The sequence below is a fragment of the Populus euphratica genome, unplaced genomic scaffold, assembly GCF_000495115.2.
Source record: "Populus euphratica unplaced genomic scaffold, PopEup_1.0 scaffold1478.1, whole genome shotgun sequence".
Taxonomy (NCBI): Eukaryota; Viridiplantae; Streptophyta; class Magnoliopsida; order Malpighiales; family Salicaceae; genus Populus; species Populus euphratica.
Window position 1 is genome coordinate 40,376 of NW_011501326.1, and position 6,582 is coordinate 46,957.

The following is a 6,582-nucleotide window of genomic DNA, read 5'->3' on the forward strand; positions in this document are numbered from 1 at the left end:
CTTGACGAGATTTACAAGTATTAGCATTAATTGAATAGGATGACTAATGTAATCATGTTAACAATTTATAATATGATTGGAACCTCCTTTGTGTGTGGTTTCCAATTGAATAATAAGAGTTTATACTATACTTGTTTGACATACCATTAGTGGAACCTCTAACCTTAACATTTGTTATTATCATTGTTTAATCATTACATTAATATTCCATCTCAAAGTTCTCATCTTCTTTTTCTTCTTCTCCTTCTTTTTCTTTATTATTGTTATTATTATTATTATTATTGTTATTATTATTATTCTTGTTGTTGTTATTTTATTATTAGTGTTGTTGTATTATTGTTATTTATAATTTGTACAATTAACCTCCCTGTGGTTCGACCCCAGTCTTGCCGAGTTGTTTATTACTTCGACACTCCTGCACTTCGAAGAAGACATCAATCTTTTAGTCGTGTCAAGTGTATATGCCGCAAGTCGGGGCGACCAAAACAGAAGACTTTTGAGATTCAAATGACTTTCTGCAAGGATTGAAATGGCATCATATTATTTGTTTGAAATTATAATAATGATAGTAATTTAAAATATTTTAAAAAAATATTTTAAAATATTTTTTTAATTGTATTTTTTTAATAGTAAGCTAGTTAAAAATTTTACTTTGTATTTTTTTTCTTTAAAATACTGTGAATTGCTATAGTGTTTTTCACATCGTTTTTCTATTTAATATTTTTATTTTTAAAAATTATATTTGTTGATTGTATTTTTTTAATATTTAGTTGATTGAGAATTTAATTTTGTAATTTTTTTAACATTGTTAATTGCTATAATATTTCTCCACATAATTTTTTTTCTTTTTGTTTTTTATGATTTTCTTCTAAATTATCTTTTTCAATTTTATTTTTTAATATTGACTTGGTTAAGAATTACAGTTACAATATGTGAGAAAAACATTATAGCTTTCTTTACAAATTACTGTGGATTACTATAATGATTTTTTCCACATGAGTTTTTCCACATGATTTTTTTATGTTTTTTTCTAAAATTATCGTTATCAGTTTTATATTTTAAATATTAAGCTAGTTAAGAATTAAAATTACAAATACAAGTAAGGCTAAATCATGTGGGGAAAACACTGTAATTTTCCTCACAAAACACTATGGATTGATATAATTTTTTCTCACATGGTTTTTTTTCATTTTTTTGTGTTTTTTCTATAATATTTTTTTCTAAAATTATCTTTATTTTGTTAATTTTATTTTTTTAATATTAAGTTTTTTAGAATTTAGTTTTGTAATAAAGATTAATCATATAGGGAAAACACTGTAACTTTATTCATAAAACATTGGATTGCTATAGTGTCTCTCTAAATGATTTTTTTATGATTTTTTAAAAATTATCTTCGTTAATTTTTTTTTAATATTGAACTTGTTGGGAATTACAATTATAAATCATTGCAAATAAGGCTAATTCATGTGAAGAAGTACTATAGTTTTTATCACAAAACACTGTGAATTGTTATAGTGTTTCCAACATTGGTTTTTTCTTTTTCTATTTTTTGTGTTTTTCCTATTATTTTTTTTCTAAAATTGTTTCTGTCAATTTTTTTTTTAATATTAAGAATTTACCTTTGTAATTGTTTTTTAAAATACTGTGAATTGCTACAGTATTTTCTCATATTATTTTTTTAATGATTTTTTTTAAAATTATCTTTTTTGATTTTTTTAATATTGAGTTGGTTAAAAATTATAATTACAATAAAATTAAATCATATGGGAAAAGCATTGTTATTTTCCTCACAAAATAACATGGATTGCTACAGTATTTCTCTAAAGAGTTTTTTTTAATGATTTTTCTGACATTGTGTTTGTTGATTTTATTTAGAAAAGTACTGTAATTTTCTTTACAAAACATTAGTAATTGCTATAATGTTTTTTCTCAAGGGGTTTTTCCTTCCAAAATTATCTTTGTTGTTTTTTTAAATATTAAGTTGGTAGAGAATTTAGCTTTGTAATTTTTTTTTACTTTTATTAACAAAAAAGCTAAATTATATGCTGAAAGCACTAATGTTTTTTCTCAAGGGGTTTTTCCTTCCAAAATTATCTTTGTTTTTTTTTTAAATATTAAGTTGGTAGAGAATTTAGCTTTGTAATTGTTTTTTACTTTTATTAACAAAAAAGCTAAATTATATGGCGAAAGCACTGTATTTTTCCTCACAAAACACTGTAGATTGCTATAAATTATTTTTCATTGTAAAATATTGGCTCCATCATACCTTTAGTTTCTATTACTTATCTAGCGCTAATTCACAATTATAATAATATCAAGTACATTTGTTTTATACGCACATGGTAGGCATGCTATCACGTATTCTTTATAAAAGGCCAAACTCTTAACCAACATGAGTATGAAAATTTCAATACAAAAACTGAATTCCTAATATCTCTTCTCTTTAACTCTCATTTATTATATTTTTATATCTTTTTTTAAACCTAAAACCATCTAAGTGCTACAAAATACTGAACCATGATGTAACCAAGTTGTACTAGAAATGCAATCGAGGCAACATAAAGCTTAATTTGTTCACATAAAAAGCCAACTGAGTGAGATTAAAGACAATATAAAACAATAATAAAAATGGAGGGATTTAAAATTTGAAGAGCTGAATAGAAAGTTAGACAAACTTTTACACAAGAAAGGACCTTGAATGATTGAGTTTGGTATGTAATTTAATCCTAATGACCTAAGGAACTTACCCTTAACAAAAACTAGAGGGTTTGTATGGGAATCAAGTTACTTTTATTGCACCAAACATTGTGGTGACTTGCCTTTTTTAAAAAAAATCTCAAGAAAGGAGTTCTTTTTTTATATAGTAAAAGGACAATAAAGGAGTTTCTACCTTGTATTATGATTATTAAAAACCCTAATTGATCAGCAAAGATCTATGGTAAGAGATTGGTTATGCTAAAAGAAAGATACTATCACCCTAAAATATCCTACATGAGGTAAGTTGCATTGATTTTTTTTCTTAAATTGGTGATAATTTGTTATGCCTATTCTACCAAAAAATTATCTACAAGGTGATAATGGATTTACTATGGTTGGTTAAATGTTTATTAGTGGTTTAAACATCATAGTCGTTGTAAGGAAGGTACATGGAAGGAGCCTTATTAAGCTTTATTTTTCTTATGGTACTTTAATACCCCTGATTTTAGCATTCATGAATACCTAACTAAAAATAAAATCTTTAATTCTGGTATTAGTGAATATTATACTGAAAGGTTTACTATCCCTTACTTTGTCATCAATGACTATTAGATTAGAAATAATACTCCTAATTTTAGCTTTGGTGAGTATTATGTGTAAAAGATATGATATCTTTTACAATAATGTCTATGAATGTTGATTTGAAAGATAATATCTCTAATTATAGTATTGGTGGATATTACAAAGTTAAATTATAATACACCTAACTTTGGTGTTAGTGAATATTAAATAAAAAAATTATTATATAAAAAATTTGAGGAATATGCTACTCCTTTTAATACCTACGACAACATTTAATTGTGAGTCCATCTATCTTAAATATTAAAAGTGAATAGAAAAAAAAAATTTAATTGGATTTTGAAACAACCAAGTTAATTTTTTTAAAAGGTTTTGGGTATGTCGGTATACTAGGCCTTTCAATATGAGTCAATGATTAGTACTTAAAAATGCATTTTTATCAAGGTTTTATATCATCATTTTGCACTTAAAGTATTAATAACCCCTTAATTAAAGCATGTTTTATAATAACAAATCTGATACCATAAGATACCTTTAATTTATGGTAAATGTTAATTCTGAATAAAGGCCTACCACATAAATAAAAGGATTAATTGATGAGTTGAGGTATTAAAATTAAAAGGACAAAGAGAAGGTGATGTTTAGAAAAGAGATGCTGGTTTAGTTCAAATTGGAATACTGTTTGGTAATTATATCATAATTAAAGCTATAGAACTTAGATTTAGATCTGTTTTATATGGATGGAAAGCTAAGAAATAGGTCTAAAAATTTTATAGGAAGGCTAGACTTAATTCTGCAGTTTGGAAGTCCAAATCTTAGAGGCTAGACTTAATTTTGCAGTTTGGAAGTCCAAATCTTAGCAACAACATAGAAGTCTGAATCTGTCCTGCACTTTGGACACTGTTCAGTGTTCAACCCATATCTTGAGTTCTAGAAGTCCAAATGACCTCAATTGTTTTTTTTCTGGAAAATTGAGATAATTTTCTAGAACTTTCATGATTTAAATTCGGACGTTAGCAATGATATTTTTCGCAAATAAGAAGATAAGGATTGTCATTAAGTCAAGATGCGGCCACTCACTTAACAATTAGTCATTAAATCAATAGTTTTTAATTTTAGCCTTTCAAAGGAGGCATTTGCCATGGATTTAGACATCTTAATTTTCATATCAATATCATCTTTATTTCTTTATATTGTTTAAGTTTTATTTCATGTTATATTTTCCTTAATCTCTTATTTATGCTTTTCATTTCCTTTACTATACTTATGTTCTTATGTTGTTTATTTATGTTTCTCTTCTTTATTATGTTTAATTAAGTTTATTATATTAAGGTTACACTAATGGTGTAAGAATAATAACACGACTAAAAGATTGATGTCTTCTCCCAAGTGCAGGAGTGTCGAAGTAATAAATAACCTAGTAAGAGCGGGGTCGAACCACAGGGAGGTTAATTGTATAAATTATAGATGACAATAATATAACAACAACAATAACAACAATAATAATAATTGAAAAAGAAGAAGAAGAAGAAGATGTTCAAAAGAACTTTGAGATAGAATATTAACGTAAGGATTAAACAATGATAACAATAAATGTCAAGGTTAGAGGATCCACTAATGGTATGTAAAACAAGTATGATATAAACTCTTATTACTCAATTGGAAACCACACACAAAAGAGGTTCCAATCAGATTATAAATTATTAACATAATTAAATTAGTCATCTTACTCGATTAATGCTAATACTTGTAAATCTTATCAGGCATTCATGATTATAATTTATGTTAACAATAAATCAAGTTCCTTTCATAGCTCAGGTATCGGTTATACCATACAATATGAGCTATGAGAGTGTTAAGTATTTATTGTACTCAGTGTTATACAACATAAATCTAGATTAGTCATTTAACAAGCAAAGTATAATGATAACTAGGCCAATATTTCAAAAATTCTAAAAAATTCTGTCTTTTTTTAGTATTTGGGATTACAAATTTATACATAAAATGTATTCCTAATATTAAAAATAGAGTTTTCATATAGACATTAGAATAGTTAGGTCTTTTTACCCAACAAGATAAGGACATCGTTATTGAGAAGGACTTTTCCTAAACCATAGACAGACCAATAACTAGAAATATGATAACAACTTAGCTTTTTATGAGACAATTAAACAATGCAGTTTACCTTAGGTAAGGTGTATTTGGGGTGCTAATACCTTTCCTCTACACAATCAGTCTCCGTACCTCATCTCTGAGACTAGTTAGGGTTCCTAGCAACCAAAATACTAGGTGGCGACTCCTATTCTATTTTCCACTAATAAACGACAAGAATTTCTTGTCTCTCTATATTCGCCAAATAGATATATTTACACTTTATATTGGAAGTGGAATATTCATTGCGATGCCGCACACATGCGACAGAATGACGACTCCACTAGGGACCTTGTGGATTAAGCTTTGTTTTTGTTTGATTTATTTGTGTTTTTGTGTGTTTATTGTTAATATGCCTTTCTTTTTGTTGTCTGTTTATACACTTTAATTTTTTGACACATATTGTTCATGCATTGTATATAATTGTTTCATGCATCACATACTTTGATTCGGAGAAATACGCACAAGTCTTAAGTTAGGTGGGGAATTAGTGATTTGCTCTATGGACTATTGGTCAGGGATCAGATGCATGAAACACCCAACTCATATCGACTATTGGTCAGGGATCAGTGATTAGTACTTAAAAGTGCATTTTTATCATGGTTTTATATCATCCTTACAACGCCTCCATACTGTCTTTATGAAGAACGTCACTAAGTAGATATGAGATCCCTTCAAGACCAGATAGAAAACCTACCTGTTTTCACTTAATAAATAGAGCTTGTCCTTAGGATATGTATCTTACTTTCATTTACATCATGATTAATAATGTTAAATTCATCAATCTAGGTTTTTGAGCTGAAATCATGACTAGGTACCTATATTTCCAAGAGTTTGGGCAAGAATCTGAGTTGATTCAAGTAGCTGAGGAAAATGTCCAAGAATCGATGCTAGTAGGTTGCCTTGCATTACAAAGATAAATCACTTGGTAAATGACTTGGGGAAGTTATTGTCTATTATAGAATATATTCATGAGACTATTTTTTAAAGGCAATATAGGAGAATTGCATAATTAATGAGGTTACCCATACAAGCAGCAGCAATCAAAGCCTTACTAAATTTTTAGGATCCTAGTTATCGATTTTTTACCTTCGGGAACATCGATATGACACTGACTTTGGAGGAATATGAAAGGATTCTAGATTTTCCAAACAA